Source organism: Heterocephalus glaber, unplaced genomic scaffold (assembly GCF_053883595.1).
Source record: "Heterocephalus glaber isolate CG9 unplaced genomic scaffold, H.glaber_assembly_v1.0 deba00000546, whole genome shotgun sequence".
In the NCBI taxonomy this organism is placed as follows: domain Eukaryota; kingdom Metazoa; phylum Chordata; class Mammalia; order Rodentia; family Bathyergidae; genus Heterocephalus; species Heterocephalus glaber.
Window position 1 is genome coordinate 4,185,199 of NW_028258147.1, and position 17,106 is coordinate 4,202,304.

The 17,106-nt window shown below is 44.2% G+C and overlaps 1 protein-coding gene across 4 annotated transcripts in view; it reads left to right on the forward strand.

Moving 5' to 3' along the window:
- Plxna4 (plexin A4) overlaps positions 1-17,106 on the forward strand; it is a 460,590-nt gene that overhangs the window by 320,935 nt on the left and 122,549 nt on the right. The window lies entirely within an intron of this gene.

Genomic DNA, 17,106 nt, shown 5'->3' on the forward strand with positions numbered 1-17,106 from the left:
TAAGTGTGACTACAGAAGAGAATATTTTGAAGTTGAAGCATGGAGAGGGGCGTGATAAATGTTATATATGACAGGGATTTCAAGAATGGTTAGGAGTTTGTTTAGGGAACCACAGAGAAATGGAGCCTTCCAGGCAGAAGGAACATCATTGCAAAGTCAAGGAAGACTTTGAAATACAATGTCTTAAGAGAAGTTATGAGGAGTTTGTTGCTGGAACATCAATTGAGATGGGATATTGGTGAAGACTGAAGAGTTGGGCAAGAATTATTCTGGATCCCATGTGACAAGCTAAGAGAATTCCTTGGACTTTACCCCATGAACAACAGAGATTTGTTGACTTCATTTAAGTGAGAGTAAAGCAGTGAAGGACTTGAATGTCAAACAGATCATTCTGGTAGCAATATAGTGAACAAGTAATATTTGGGAAATCCAGAGCTAAGGAGACCAAGTAAGAAATTTTTCAAATCATTGTGCCAGGTACTTATTTAATTTAATCTTCACAGAAGTGCTAAAAAAGTAGTTATTTTTCATTCCATTTTGCAGATGAGAAACTGAAAGGTTTGGAATTTACTTGAGGTCATCCAGCTGGTAAGGAATAAAGCTGAAATTATGATAGTTCCATTAGAGGCAAATGCCTGATTTAGGCTGCAGGAATGGAGACAAAGGTATAGATGAAAGGGTTGCTTGGGAGGTTAAACAGCTTTGATAATGACAGGAATGAAGGGAAGCCTGATGGAGATGAAGCAGCTCAAGGGGATTCCTGAAGTTCTTGGTCATCAGAAATTAGTTGTATTATGATACCATGCACTCATACAACTCCCTCTTTACCACTCACTCTAAACTTTATGTCTTCCTCACGTTGTAACAAGTGTCTTCCACTTGTGCTCTGAGTTCTATCCCTTTCAAATATACAAGTGATTTTCCACCCACATTTTTAAATCTTCTATTTCTTCCTGTCATTTGGTGGTTTCACCTGCATCTTCAATCACACTGAGTCTATTTTTTTTCTTTTTAACTACAACATTTTCCTTTCTTTTACCACTAAATACTTTTGAATCTGTGATTTAGACTTAATACTTTCATTTGTTCACCTTTCTTCCCTCAGCTTTCTGCAATCTGGATTCTCCAATGAAACTACTTTCTTAAAAAGGTATCCAATGACCTCCTCTTGACCAAGTCCCCCAGTCTTTGTTCAATTCTCATTTTCTTTGACCTCTGCTTGATGGTTGTATCCATCATTTTATGGCTGTGAGGTTGACCTTAACTTGGCTTCTTTATACAGGGTAGAATTCTGATCATCAGAAATCCAACATGGATTCTTTGAATTCTTTGACCATTTCCAAGGGAGTGCAGTGCAGAAAAAGCCTTTTATGCCAAATAGACCCTTCAGCCTCTGAGCACACTTCATTCACACCTTTCCTAAACAAACCAATGTATGTGTCATCATGGGAGGGGGCATTGTTGAGTATATTTCTTCTTTTCTCCAGGTGAGTACATTTTATTTATCCTCTCTACATATATTTAACATCTTTTGTGGTAGCATAAGGTTGTGATGACCTTGTTTTTTGATTAATAAATAAGTAACCTAGTGCAGCAGTTAAGATTGGGTAGGGTAGAATAGGATAAGCTTCAAACTTTCAGGGACTTTAAATACAGAACATTTTATTTTTCATTCATTCAAATATTACTATGGTTCTAGAAGCTCTCTGGGGATTACCTTTCCCAAGTGAAAATTTGGTGGGGTGGGGATGTAGCTCAGTGGTTCCACTGCCTGCCTTGAAAGTGAAAGGACCCAAGTTTGATCCCCGGTACCAAAAAAAAAAAAAAAAGTGAAAATTTGGAGATCCAGGCCGATTTGCTCTTTTGTCTCTATGCTCTCAAACGTGGTTTACATTATTATTTATTAAGAAACATTATTAATTAATAATATATGTAATAAATTATATGTAAAATTATATGTAATAATATTATTAAATATTATTTATTAAGAAAGAACACTAGATGGCCACACAATAGAGTCCTTTCTTTCTTTTTTATACTGAGAACTGAACCCAGGGCCTTTTCACTATGCTACATTCCCGGCCCTTTAATTTTTTTTTTTAACTTGAGACAGGATTTCATTAAGTCACTCAGTCTGGGCTCAATGTTGCAATTTTCCTACCTCAGCCTCCCAGAGTACTAGGATTACAGGCCTGCACCACCGCACCAGGCTTATATTGACTCTTAAATACTTTGGCATGGCAGTTTACATATAACTGGCACTCATGGACCAGAACTAACCATGTGACCTCACCTAAATCCAAGAAAGTGGGGGAAATTCCGTTTCTGTGTACCTAGAAAGGAAAGAAGAACCAGATACAAAGTTCAAAGAGTTTTTTTCCTTAATTCACTAGTGGCTGGACAAGTACTCATTTAGCTTTACATTTGTCATGGATGATTGAGCAACAACTACTCGGAGCCAGGAGAGAACATCAGTGCGTAAGGTGGTGGTGCTTCGAAGGTTCCAATTCAGTGACTCGCTATTTCAGCACCAGAATGTGGAAGGACAGCTCCCTAAGTTGGAAATGATTCTGCCTGGATAGCAAATTTCTTAGAAGTACTGGTTTCCAGAATTTTCATACAGGCATAGAACTATACACACTGTCAAATATTGCAATTAAACTCCATCTTGCTCCTATTCTTCTATTTCAAAACTTTGAACTTCTTTGATGAGCAGAGACAGTTCGTTAAATGCCATCCTCTCTGTTTAGTTTACATGTCTGTCTAAAATTTAAGTGACAACCTCAACTCTCTGTGTTCATGAGCCTGCATGGCCTCTCACCCTAATGAAACGGCCGAGTAATTTTGGAATCACAGGGGGAAAGTCTGGTTCTAGCCCCCCAGGGGATATATTGAATAACTTGTTTCTTGCTGACCTCGATCAGTCTATAATTTCTAGACATTTTTAGCTATCATCTGTGAATCTGTCCCTCTCTCCAGGTTCTTATTTGGAAACCATCTCCATGGTACATATAACTTAAGGACTCACAGGCAAAGCAATTACTCATGAAAGAAACTCACATGTGGCAGCTCCCTCCATTATGTGGCATGGAAATTAGTAAGCATTTATTTTATGACAAGGTAAAAAAATATGACTGTAGGTAGGGATAGTTCCTTGTTTCTCTGTATATATGCATCTCTTTACACATAATGTTTTCTCTCCAAATAAGCATTTTGGAAGATAAGTTGAGCTTTTAGGAACCTGGGAGTGAGCAGAATAGATTCTGAACATGCTGGTGTTTTCGATTATTGCTGTCAACCCCTCAAGCACGTTTCTTTGTGATTTCCCATTAAAAGTGGGGGTCTCAGCACTGACTTTCCATAATGTACCAAGAGGAGCTCCTGCTACCCTCTGCAGGCCTCCCTATTTGCCTTATTCCTTTTTACTCTCTCTGACAATAGAAATATCAGACATCCCAGCAGTGTGTGCCTGTTCGTCCAATCTAGGCATCCTCTTGGGAGAAAAGGACAACAAAATGTGGCCACTCCCTCCGAAAAATCCACATATAGTAAAACCACCAAAGAGATATGTTTTTGGAAAGGCAATAGTTGGCAGGAAAAAAATGCCCTTTCTTAATAGAAAAAATAATAAATGTGTCAGACTTTCATTACTGGGCCAGCTTTTTGTTATTTCCATAGCAGTACTGCATCTTCACTTTCAGATCCTGCTGGCTTTCCCAGACTCACCTAACCCATCCTCACAGCACTACCCAGAGCCCATGTGAAGCAGAGTGAATGGAGCAAACCATACTGCTATAGATATCAAGGGTAGAATCTTTACCTTCAGACCTATAACTTGCTTACCTGTCAGCACATCTGGATACATTCCAGAAATTAAAAACATAAATTAATAGAATAATAATACCTTGGATTTCTATAGTACCTGCCTTAGAGGTACTCCAAGTGACTTACAAACTCTATCCCACAGTCTCTAAGAGAATAGTCCCTCCCCTTTGCTATAGGTGGGGACAACTGAGACATCAATAAAGAGGACCCAGAAGTGACATGGCACTCTTGCCCCACCACACACACACACACACACACACTCACCAGGCAGACCAGCACATGACATGCCAAAAATATGCTTCGGTTGAAGGAGGATGTGTCACATGACATTGAAGAGAAGAGGCCTGGGGCTTCTATTCTCATGGAGCCTGGCAGCCTGCCTTCTGCTGCAGAAACTAGGTATCTGGGATATTGAGTGGGAGTGGCTTACTGCACAGACACCTGCATTGGGTATATGAGAAATTTAACTAGTTCTCTTAATAGCCTATAAGGGTTACCACTTGAGCTCCTATGTAAGGGTATTCTGCAGATCTCCCACTGCCACATGTAACTTGCTTCAAGTAATTTTCCTCAGTATTTCATGATCACATCAGTGATGCAAACATAAGTCCAGACTCATGATGAAATTGGAAGAGAAAAAACACAGGATTACAAAGCATAGTCTGGGGCCATTGTTATAGTGGGGATTGAGAAAAGTGAGGCCAAGGGGGAACTGTTGTGGTAGCTCCTGGCATTGGTATGTTTCCCCCTCTGGTGCTTTACATATGAAGTACAGCAAGTACAAAGTAACTCCACCTGCAAAGACCTTCCCAACTACTATACTTCTCCATGTAATAGCTTCCTTTCCCAATGGAGCAGGTCAGTCACGATAGATTAGGGAGTTCCATGCCAGCCATGTCATAGCTCAAAGCCCCGCAAACTGTGGAGTGGCACTGAAGACTGGCAAGTTCATAAATTATCCTCCCTGCTGATTGCATTTTTAATCAGGGTGTGCACCATGATCACTAATGGCACTTGGTTACAGGATGAAGCCTCAGTATTTATCTTGTTTAAATTATATTAGAAAGCAGTGATATTCAATTAACCAACTAATCAAGCAAGCCAATCAATACTGACCCTGGCAGGATTCTCTCGTACCTGGCTTCTTGTTCTGGGTGGTAGTCTACACATTAGAATCAGATGGAATTAACTCTTAAATTCCTGAGTCATACTGCTAAGGGTATAAAGGAAAGAAGAAGCCAGATTTAGCTTTCAAACATGGGAAGAAAGCATGATGTCTTTCCTTTGTCTAATTATGGTAAGGATTTGCAACAGGCTGCTTTTGGGTTTAGGTGTTGTTTGTTCTACAACATATATTCATTTTCCATGTATAATTATCCCTGGTGTCCCTGGGGAATTGGTTTCAGGATCCCCTGACAATACCAAAGTCTGCAGATGCTCAAGTCCCTTATATACAATTGTGTTATACTTGCACATAACCAACACACATCATCTTGAATATATCAAATCATCTCCAGATTAATTAAAACACATAACGAAATGTAAAGGCCATATAAATATTTGTGAGACTATATTGTTTAGGAAATAATGCTAAGGTAAAAAAGTGTACTTGTCCAGTAGAGATGCAGATTTTTTAAAATATTCTTGATCCAAGGTTGATTGAACCTTGGATGTGGATATGGAACCCATAGAATCAGAGAGCAAACTTTACATAAAATCAGCCATTTTGCCCATCCTAAAGATTTGGAGTTCTGAGATGCCTGTTTCATACAACAAGCCAATAGGGAAGGTCTAAATATTGAGCAGACCTAGGCATGAGATGACGGCATGTTGTTCCCCAAGACAATGGGATTGTTTCCTGCCCACCACTGTATTCTCAACTAGATTGGCTTGAGAGCCCCCTAGGGGGCTAGTCAAGCACACTTCTGGGTGTACCTGGGTAGGTTATGAAGGCATGACCTTGGTACTATATGCAATTCCTGGCCCCTTGTTGCTGTTATTCCTCTCCTCTGCTTCCTGGCCACCTTGAACAAAGCAGCTTTGTCTTACCATGCCCCTCCACCCTGATGTTCCTGTCTTGGAGCCAGCTGACTGTTGACTGAATTTTCTCAAACCATGAGCCAAATAAACCTCTCCTCCTTTAAGTTGAGGTATTTTGTCCCAGAAATTGGAAAGCTGTCCAATACAACCACATTGCCTAGCTTCAGGGGAACCACCCTAGAAAGCCTCTTCCAGAAGCAATCGGCATGTGTGGGGGAGTGGCTGGGAGATGCAGTAACTCAGGCCAGACTTACTCTTGGGTGAAGGCTTTGTAAGCCTGGTGCATATTTTCACCCCATTCACTTGTGGATAGGAACACCTGACTTTGAGACTGTTTATTGGTCGTCCAAGGCTAGGGAGTAGTTGGTAGCCAGAGAGGAAAGAGTTGCCTTTGGGCTATGCTCATTCTCTCTTTGCCTTCACAATCACTCACACTGCCAAGCTACTGTCCAAGGTGAACTGATGACAGAAATTGCTCATGGTTGCCCAATCATATGATTATTTTGTCTGGCTTGTGGGGCAAAATTCAGTGTGGCATTTGCCCCTGGATACTCCCAACTTGGGTGGTTACATAATTCACTAGACGCGCCCCCCCCCCCCGCCCCGCCAAGCCTTGTGATAATTTCAGGAATTTCCACCCTTCACACACTTGAAGATCTAAACTGGAACCTCTGTAGATGATGTCTTTCTAGAGGAACATGGCATTGGAGAAGGAAGATACATCCAGAGAAGATGGGATTACAGGATGTTCACTCCATATCCTCACACCTGCCTAGCAGGCAGCCTGGCTTATACACAAGTTTCATCCCTGTGCAGCCCCCTGGGTTGTTCCAAAAGGGAAAAAAGCCTACTAGATGACCACAGACTGCATCATTGCAATGTCTTAAAAGTACCAAGTTTCCCAAAGTATCCTTGGAAGCAAAGTAGAAATCACTATAGCCAAAAGGTCCATTCTTGTGCAGAAAAACAGCAGTGTGACTCTGGTTAGAGACCACCCAAGTCTTCAAGTACTTCTGCTTCTTTGGAAAGAGACTTCCTACTGCTTTATGTGGGCTAAGAATCAGAATGTTATTCCTAAAGTTTGGCCATCTGAACCTAAATGATTATATGGGACATTGAGATGTTTCACATGGAGGTATATTAAAAAGAAAAGAACATTAAGACTACTATGGCTTCTAAACATTTGATGGGTTTTGATTCATTAGAGTTCTATAGGCTTGTTAATTTACTAAGAGTAAATGAGGCTTCAATGTTAGGCAACAATCAGTAATTTGAAGGGGGTGAAAAAGAATAAAAAGAAAAACAGTCATTACTTAGCACAATATTTAATCAAAAGACACCAGGAACTTTCAGCTTCACCACAATGTTTTCAAAGATTGGAGATTTGAGATTTATACACAGTGCTTGACATTGGCTAGGAGACTGGAAAAATGTACATAGTTATGATTGTTGGTTGTGATGTAATTTTAAATTTCAACTTTCCTCGTATAAATACATATTCTCCATGAACTTTCCTTCTTTCCCTGGTGCAGGACTTAGCCCACGGAGTAAAGGGGAGGTGAATCTTTGCCAAAGCATTTGAGGTCTGCTGAGCCCCACTTCATATAAGTTTTCTTGCCTCTGAATTGCTTTCTAGGAATTTTTTTCTTACCCTGACATCGTCACTTTCTATGCTGCAGTGAAGACTTCTGTGTGTCCCCATTTACCCTGCTCTTTGCTATGAAGGGTGTGGTCGTGTGCTCTTCGGATTTCTCATACCCTTTGGGTCCACCGTCCTGTTCTGACTGCTGGCCTCTGGGTTATTTCCCAGCAAGAGAGCATCTGTGTGTGGTCAGTAGGATCACAGTACACAGCACTCACAGCTCTGCCATCCATGCTCCTATATGGACAGCCAGGCTTGTGTACACTTGCCTCTGCTGTAAGCCGTGCAGCTTGGGAGTCCAGATCCATAACTACCCAGGGAGGACCTTGCTGGTCTCATCTACCCTATTCCTCACTCAATACTTTCCCCAGGACTGATCCCTCCTATATAATATATTGTGGCTCAGTTCTTAATTATTTGATTGATGATGACAGTTGACCATTCAAGAATGACAACTGTTTCCAGAAGCTTCTTGGACTCTTTGACCTTGAAGATGCTCTGTGGCCTGACCTGACTAAGCTAGCACAGTACACCCAACAACAGCTTGATAATGGGGAAATGAAATATTATTTTTAAAAATATATAATCAACCTTTCTGTCCATACTGAGCCAGATGCTTTGGAATGGTTCTGAACCCTGAACAATCAGGTCAGGATGAATCAGGCTGGGCCTAGCTGACCCCAAAGCACAATTCAGCAGCAATACCCAGAGCTTTCCAAAATACGGAATATCCTAGTAACTAGTATGGTTGGGACTCAAACCCAAGTCTCCCCAGGACTCTTTCCACTGCACCATGGAGTCTCTTCCTGCTTCCCATGGTTTATTGCCTTTATTGTTTAGGTAGCAAACAACATTAACTGTTATTAATGAATTGGGATTTAGTTGTTCTATTAGCATCAAAAGGGAACAACTAGGTATTTTGTGCAGGTGGCCGTGAGTCAGGGGCATGCAGGACTCAGGGAAGCCGCAAGTTAGGTAGCTTTAGAGACACAGTTCCCTCATGCATCATGGCAGTAGTGGAGGACCTTCAGAAGCACTATCTACTTTAAATGTACTGGTGACCAACCCCAGCACAGGGCATGTGTTGCTCTTTTGCAAGGGGAATAAATAAGGTCTAAGTCAGGAAAATACAAAGGCAAAGCCAGGTTTGGACTGAATTGTTTGCTGGCCCCGCCACAGTCCCACACTGGACAGTCAACCCTCTGTAATCACTGGTCTCTGCAGACTGAATGCCCCTAAAGATAGAAACCATTTTAATAGCTGCTGCTGAGAAAGTAGAAAGATCCAACTCCAGGGGAGGGAACTCTGGGGGGACATGGATTTCTCAGTAACAATTACCACAAGCACCAGAGCCTTTACACCAATTCTTTAGCTTTAGGATCTATCTCTGGATTCAGTTGCTTTTTCTTCTTTCTTTTTATGCTTTCTTTTTTATAATGTTCTTCAGTTCTGTATCTCATTTGCTGTAGCAGGATATTGGAAATGATTAAGTGTAGAAGAAAAAAAATAGTTTCTCTTCTGGTGCCTTAATGGAAGTTAGTGAAAGAAGTGAATCAGGAAGTGAATAGTGGCTATCACTTATGCTCTGTAAAGGGCTTGATACAGGAGAACTCTAAATTTCTTTGCTAATAGAACAGGGATGGCAAATAAAATGATACCATGGAACTACTTTGGACTTGCTATGTCCCAAGTGCTTTTTCACACAGTGTCTCACTGAACCTCCCCAACACCTTATTGCAGTTGGTACTGGTGACCTTTATGAGACAGATGAAGAAGGTTCAATGACTTCTCAATTGTCACACTGGTGATATGTGGCCAGCAGATCTCTTGATTTTGATCCAATGCCTCTGCAATGATTCCATGAACCATCTCAAGTCTCATTTGGAGCATTACTATCATTTGCTCCTCTTACAAAAGTTGATATAAGCAAAAATCCAGTTCGACAGGTTAGGTATGTTTTCACTTTTGCATCTCCTAGAAGAGATGCTAATGAGGGCCAAGCCAGAGTACTGTTGGGATGTTCTCATAACATCCACAGTAGGGATTATTGTCTCCATTTGACAGCAAAGGAACTGAGGTTCAGCATGCTAGAGAACTCACCTATAGGCATAGTAGGCAGCTTCTTCCCCCATCCTCTTCATTGCTGCTGGGCACTGCTTGGCCAGTTGAAAAATGCTATAGATTGCCCAAATCCTAGTAAACCTGAGCCAGGGAGGCAGTGAATATAGATAACCATAACACATTTGGCTTGGTCAACACTGTCGTGCCCTTACAAAAGCCACTTATGGCTCTTGCCTCACTGTGGTAGATCAGCCACATCAACTCTCCTTCCATGAAAGCTTCCCTGCTTGAAATCTCTGCCAGCTAGATTTATGGAGGGAAAGTCAGAAAAGCTCAGCCTCTGGAGAGAAGGTCAGCTTCCCTCTTCCATCTGAACATGGTGTTTTCATCCATGGTCCTCTGTAGGCTTCATGAAAGTTCATCAGTCTCAAGGGGCCAGGCTTGGCCTAAGGCACCAGGGGCTTGTGATGAGCTGCTCCCCAGGAAGGAAGTGAGGCTTTGACCCCACTGAGAATGTATTTCGTTCCACTGGACCACCCACTGTTCTGTTGCCTCCTTCCTGTATCTCCATCCAAGCTCTGGTTACAGCACCATGCAGAATCGTGTGAACTTGAACCCTGGATCTTAGTCATGGAGTTGCCAATGACAAGTAGCCTTGATAGTCCACAGCCCTTGCTGCTTGGATCTGTTAGACCCAACACCTCTACCTCCTCTCCACGTACATCTCTGTGTATAAGCCACCAGAGGATCCCTCCCTGGCCTCCAAATGACCATCTGAAGCAGATGGCACTTCTCTCCTTGAATCACATGAGGAATAATCCTAACAACAATATTAATCAATCAGTTAATTAATTTAAGAGACTGGTTGCCAGGGGAATCTGATAGGCAAATAGCACCATGCTGTCTCCTGCTAAGCAGGCTGAGAGAGACAGGCTTTTCTCATGTGTCCCACTAGCTCTTTCACACCCTTGGCCGTGCAGCCACCCAGAAGAACAGTCCCTACCCCCATAATTACCCATCCTCCACTGCTGGAATGGGGGAAAGCCCATCAGGATCTCCCGTCAAGGAGTCTGCTGGAAACTAAGTTATAACTAGGCACAGTGTTTCAGAGCATCTCAGCTCCCATCCATCAGCCTAGGCATCATTAATAATCCACAGCCTAATGACGGAGATGAATATTGGAGCAGGGAACGGGGAGGGGACAGTCCCAAAGCAGTGAGGGAGAGAAAGAGTAACTTATTAGTCCAGTGCCAGGTGTAACCTTCTCCCCACAACCTAGCCAAGCCCAAAATGATTTATTGATAAAGTGAATGGATTTTTATAATTAACATTGACTTTTTAGTAGCCTAGTCTGGAAGGCCTGGGTCAAGTTCAAGAAGGGAAAGGGAAGTCATGCAGGGGAAGGAAAGGAAACGTACTCTCAGTTTCCCATGTATCTTAGATTGTTAGAGCCAGTATCCTCTCACTGTACAGGCAAGCAAACAGCAGCCTTGAGAGGTTGATCTATTGGGTCAGCCTCAGATGAGAGGGAAGGCAGGGCTGGAGCTGGATGTAAGTCCCCTGGATTGTTTTGTGTGCAGGGGATCACAAAGCCACAGTATGCTGGTTTGAAGGTCGTTCACTGCATAAGGATACCTCACTGAGGAGTGAGTGGGGCCTGACTTCCAGGCAAGCCTTATTTGCTCAAGCAGGGTTGCTGCTACCCAGCAGCTATGTCCAAAGACACCGTCTGAGCTGTTTCTTTGGCTGAGCAGCAGCTGCTGGATCCTCTGGCTCTGTGGCCATCTGACCCCACTTTATAGCCCCATTCCTGGAGGCCACATTGGAACTGACTGGTGATGGTCTCCACTGGGCTTTGCTGCAGGCAACGGAGATGTTCTAGGCTGCAGTGTGTCTGCCCAGTGTGATTCATCTGGTGGGGTTCTGTGGCCCTGGAAGATTTGTACACAAATTATAGATTGTGCACTCACAATTGCATATTCACAAATACCCATGCCTGTGCTTATGTAGATTATGTTGATGTTGCAGGCTTACCACATTGCCACTTGTGCACATGTGGTTCTTGACCAATCCCTCCAAGGAAAGGGGAGAATGAGAGAGGGAGAGAGGGAGAAGAAGGAGAAGGAAGAGAAGGAGGAGGAGGAGGAGGAGGAAGAGAAGGAGGAAGAGGAGGAGGGAGCAGAGGAGAAGAGCAAAGGGAGAAAGAGGGAGGAAAGGAAGGAGAGATGCCCACTGCCAAAGTTCACTTAGCAGCTCCTTTCTGATCCAACCCATCACAGGGCATGGGCCCCAGGAATCAGAGTCCTCCCACATCCCTAGTTGTCTCTACTAGATCACTCACCCAGTGCAGCCTCCCAGTAGTACTAGTGGCTGCACTGCTCCTGACTCTGCCTATCACCCCTGGGCCTTGTGATATTTGACTGTATAGAATGAGGAGGATACATGAATATGGGCATAGTCACTTGGCAGAATGGTTTATTACCTCTTTTTCAAGCCTGTGTTTAACAAACTATTTTAGAAGCATTTTAGATTCGATACAAATTTGAGCAGAAATGGTTCCCATTGAGTCCTCTGGTCTGCCTTAGCCTTCCTACCACTATCAATATCCCCCAACAGAGTGGTGTAACCAGCGAACCTACAATGACACATCACTATCAGACAGAGTCCATGGTTTACACCGGGGTTCATTCTTTTGGTGGTGTACACTGTATCGGTTTGGAAAATGGTATAATGACAAGTGCCCATAATTATCCTTCAGAACAGTTTCACTGCCCTGTACATTCTGCCTATTTGTCCCTCTCTTCTACCTAACCCTAGGCAACTGTTATCTAGTTACAAAACTAGTTACAGAACTATTTCCACAGTTCTGCTTTTTCCAGAGTGTCATGTAATTGAAATTCTCCACTATGTAGTTCTTCAGATTAACTTCTTTTGCTTAGCAATATCCATTTAAGATTCTTCCATGTCTCTTTATGATTTCATAACTCATTTGTTGTTAGTGCTGAATAATATTCCATTGTTGGGACTTATCACTGTTTACTGACTCATTCATGTAATGTAGACATCTTGGTTGCTTCCAAGTGTACATGTCTGAGAATAAAGCTTCCCTAAGTACCTGTGTGCAGGTCTAGTCGAGTTTCCATCTGCTTTTTTGGGCTACCACTCATTGTATGGAGAAGACCCAAGATGTACAAGAGTCCAGTCTAACTGAAAGGTCTCTGTTTTAGAAATCAAGAAATGGATGGCAACCCCAAATCCTTTGTTTCTGGGACTGTAAGTCGGTTGCCATGATATTCAAGCAATGCATCAGGGCAACTATACAGATAAGCACAGTTTATGCCTCATCAGACTATTTCATAAGTCATGTCTGGTTACAGTTAATGATGCATCCAGTTCTCTTTGCTCTCCTTAAAACTGTGTATAACCAGCAAACACATCACATAAATGCCTACAGTGAATGGGTGACATAATAAAAGATTGGATTAGGTGATCTTAAGTTCCCATCCAATGTCAGGATTCTTCAATCCTTGGCTTAGGTTTATGTATCCAATTTGTGCTTTCTTCGTTATTTTTCTTCTCATATATTCTCTTGTAATCCGGATGGGTATGGATAGTTTTTCCAAGATCACAAAAAGGCTAATTTCAGTATATAGAGTCAGGCATGTGAAAGTCACCAGGAGATTGGTCACAGGGGAAAAGGACAGGGACATGGATAAGAAAGGAGAAAAAACTACTGCCTGTGGTCAAGCATGGTGCCTTGCTCCTGGGGCCATTGGGAATACAGGACTCTCACCCTTGCCCCCTAGATCTGCCACCGAAACAGCCTGACACCGGCATGCTCATGCCAAATGAGGGAGTAAGATCCTGCCTGGGTGTTTTCTGATTTCTGAGAAGAGGGAAAACCAAATAGGGCTGCTGAGGCATACCTACCCTTTGGTTGGTGTATCTGCCACCCTTCACTCAATCCCCAGTCTCTTGTCACTAATATGGCAGCTTCTTGGTTTGTAGCATTTTCATATTCCCTCCCCTCCTTGAGGAGCAAGGACAAAGAAGTCCAAAGGATTGAGGAGATCCCTTTAGGCCTTGATGATTCCAAGTGAACTAAATATAAGGGCAGGTCAGTTTTGGCTCTGTGTTGGAACCCCCTTTTCCAACTGTTCCCTCCACTCCAAAGAGCTGCTTTTATAAAGACCCATTCTGACCAAAGATGCCTTTGAATGCTTGGTTTTGCTGGAGTTCCCCCCTAAGTTCAGAAAGCTGAGCTGGCAAGATCAGAGTGGATAGCAGAAAAGCTGGGCTGCACCCTCTCTGTTCTTCCAGCTACAGAGTCTACAGGATCAGACAGTCCCTACCACAGCTGGGGAGATAGCTCAGAGGGCATGGCCCACAGGAAAATCAGCCCACAGGAGTCCCTTCAAATGTCACTTCCAGCATGCTGGGAGAAGTACAAAGCTCAGGTTAATCTGAAGAGCTGGCCTACTTGTGGGCTCTGGCTGCTCCGTATTCCCCAGACCCTACTCCTGGGTGACGAGAGGAGATGTTCATTCACTACCGAGCTCTGGGCAACAGCTGACCCAGGACATAGGCCAGCCTTGAAATCTGCAACCTCTAGTGCCAGCAGAAAAATTCCATCATTGGTTAAGTTTCATGAAGTCACGCGCTCCATTTCCTCCTGGGTGCTGCAGGGGTGACATTGCCCACACCAAGCAATTGCCTAAATCCTTCCCACCTGCAGAAGACAGGTGTCATTTGGAGAAATGTGTCCTGTATATATGCAGATAGAGATTTCCAGAGAAACGGAGTGATTACAAGGCATATCTGCACAGGACCTCTGCTCTGCTGTCAATGTTCATGGTGTTTGCAGCCACTTACCCCTGCAACTGAGGCAGTCAGTGGTTGCTCATTGTGGGCGAGTTTTTGGTCGTGAAAATCCTGCTAGAGGGGGATTCGGGTGGAGAAGAGATGTTATCCCATACCAGGAAGCAGGTGTAGGTCATGGACAGGATGCCCTGTGAAAGTCCTGGCCCTGCCACTCACTGGCTCTGTGACCTTGAGCAAGTCATGTAACTTCTTCCAGCCTTTGTCCTCATCTGTAAAATAGAGGCTGTTGTCCCTGACCTGGCTACCTTGCCAGATTGTGGTGGGAGTCATAAGCAATCGTGGCTTTGAAATTGCTTCATAAATTGTGAAGCCAGGTCCAGCTGCCTAGCATTATTGCCGTGCCCAGCCCCACCCTGCCTCAGCTCCAACAGCTTTCCAACTGCAGTCTGTGAGACTCCATGACAAGTTCCCTTCACCCTTTGATTTCCACTCCCCAAAGCCAGTTGTCCCAGTTGCAGCCCGTTGTCAGGGTTATTGGTAGAGAAACAAGGAAGAGCATGGTGCTCAGCCCTGGGTAGTTCTGATTGTGCTGGTCTGAGCTTGACCTAGGCATTAGCATTTTTGACAATTCTGCCATCAACTCTAATGCTCAACCAGACTTGGAGATTGTTAGCCTAGACCCCAATTCCCTATCTTTCCCTCTTTCCTAGCACTTAAGAAGTGCTCTGATTGCCCCCTTGAATTTTGAGGAACCCTGAGGCTGAGGGGTGGCCCACAGCCCAGTACGTGGTGATATGGTAAGCTTGCCAGAGAGCCAGACAACCGAAGTCAGGCTCCAGCGGGCCCTAGATGTGGGTCCAAGTCAAGCCACATTCACAGCAGCAGCCCATGCAGGCTTCATGGAGGGGGAAAAGCATGTGCAGATAAATCCGCTCACGGTGTGCTACCTGCCCAATGATCATGGTTGCTGTTTCGCTGCTGCCTCAGCCCTGCCTCCTGCAGGTTTGTTTGCAAACTCAGCAAATGCCCTATGTTTAATCATTTCTGCAAGCTGCACAGCAGGGGGACTTCTAGACTCTGTGCCAATACCTGACCCTGGTCTGCCAGACATGTCATGCCAAGCCATGTCTTCACATGCTGGCACACAGCACAGCCTCTTGTGCTTGGCCAGGAGCCAGCCTGATTTTCTGTCCCAGACCCATAGCCAACTTTTGATTATGCCTGTTCAGAGGTCAGGAGAGAACCTGGATAAAGGAAGACCGCAGATGACTGTGACCTGGTTTCATATAATAGAAATGCTCACAGCCTTCATTCAGCTTATTCTGGTCCTATGGGCAATCAGATGGACCTCCGGGTTCCTCTTCTTGCCCTGTGCAATTCAAAAGTGGAGGAAAGGCTCTCGAAAAACTGAAGGGAGGGGACTGGATGGAAAGTTCTGGGGCTGTCTGTACAGCCAAACCCCTGTTAATAGGGAGGGAGCCTATGGAACTGGGACTGTGGGTGTCACTGAGTGGGGTCAGTGGCTGGGCTGAAAATGGGATCACAAGGTCCCATCATAGCTCTCCCAAGGTCTACTCCTTTCCCAGTCCCCACTCATAAGGCCATGGCGGGCAGAAGTGTTCAGCCACCACAGGGCACATCTGGACATCTTTAAAGTTAATAGCAGAACTTTTTGTTTAGGGGAACACTATTTGTACCAGGTGAAGCAAACCAAAAAGCTGAGTGGGCCCTGGTTGTCTTGATTGGGACGACAGTGGCCACTGATTTGGTGTGGAAGCGCCAGGCAGGGTGTTGAGTGCATTATATGGGTTATACTGATTCATCTGTACAACCTCTTGGCAGCTGGAGAATGGTAACAGCCCAATGATGCTATGAAGTAGCCAAGTGAGACTGCAAAGCCCAGGTGCTCCCAATGGCACAGCCTGACTCCCTGGGATGCTACAGGCCCCTGCCCAGCACAGGCTCATTGAAAGATACCCCCTTCCTGCTGGTGGACTCTACACTGCTAGATCCCTTTCCGGGTTTCTCCATCTACTTAGCTTTGGTGTTAAAGGATATTTGTTGATATAACTAAGGCTCCAGTGGACAGAGAAGAGTAGCTGAGGCTCCAGGCCTTCCTCTGATCACCCCACCCAAGTCCTCTAAGAATGGAACCCATTATCCAGGAACAGATGCCTCCTCCTACCTCTGTCCCTGGCCAGCAATTATTTCTGACCTTGCTGAGTCCCTCATCTAAGTATAGCCCTGACAGCCACTTCTCGTTTTGGAAGGGTGAGTTTGTGCCAATCCTTAGTCTGATGCAGATCACATTCCTTAGCTGCATGAGATGTAGAATGGATGAGTTATGTCTCCCACACCCCTACTGGCTCCAGAAAGGGAACTCCTAATAGTGACCACCTGACCCCAGCACAGTCTGATGGGGTCAGTCCTAGAAGCGGGGGTGGGGAGCACCACATGGTCTCCTCTGAAGCCTAGAAAATGTAACGACTGGCGGGGCAATGTTGGGCCCTCTGACTGTCCTCCCTGTGCCATGTGGAGACAGGTAGGGACAGATGTCATTGGGCACTTAAAACAAGACTTAACTGGCCCCCAACAGAAGAGGGTCTTTGTTACTCCCATTAGGTACACAAGCAACCTGAGGTCCAAAGACTTAAAGGAACTGGCCCAAAGTCACACTTTGACAAGTGGCTGAGCCAGGTTTGGACTTGTTCTACCAG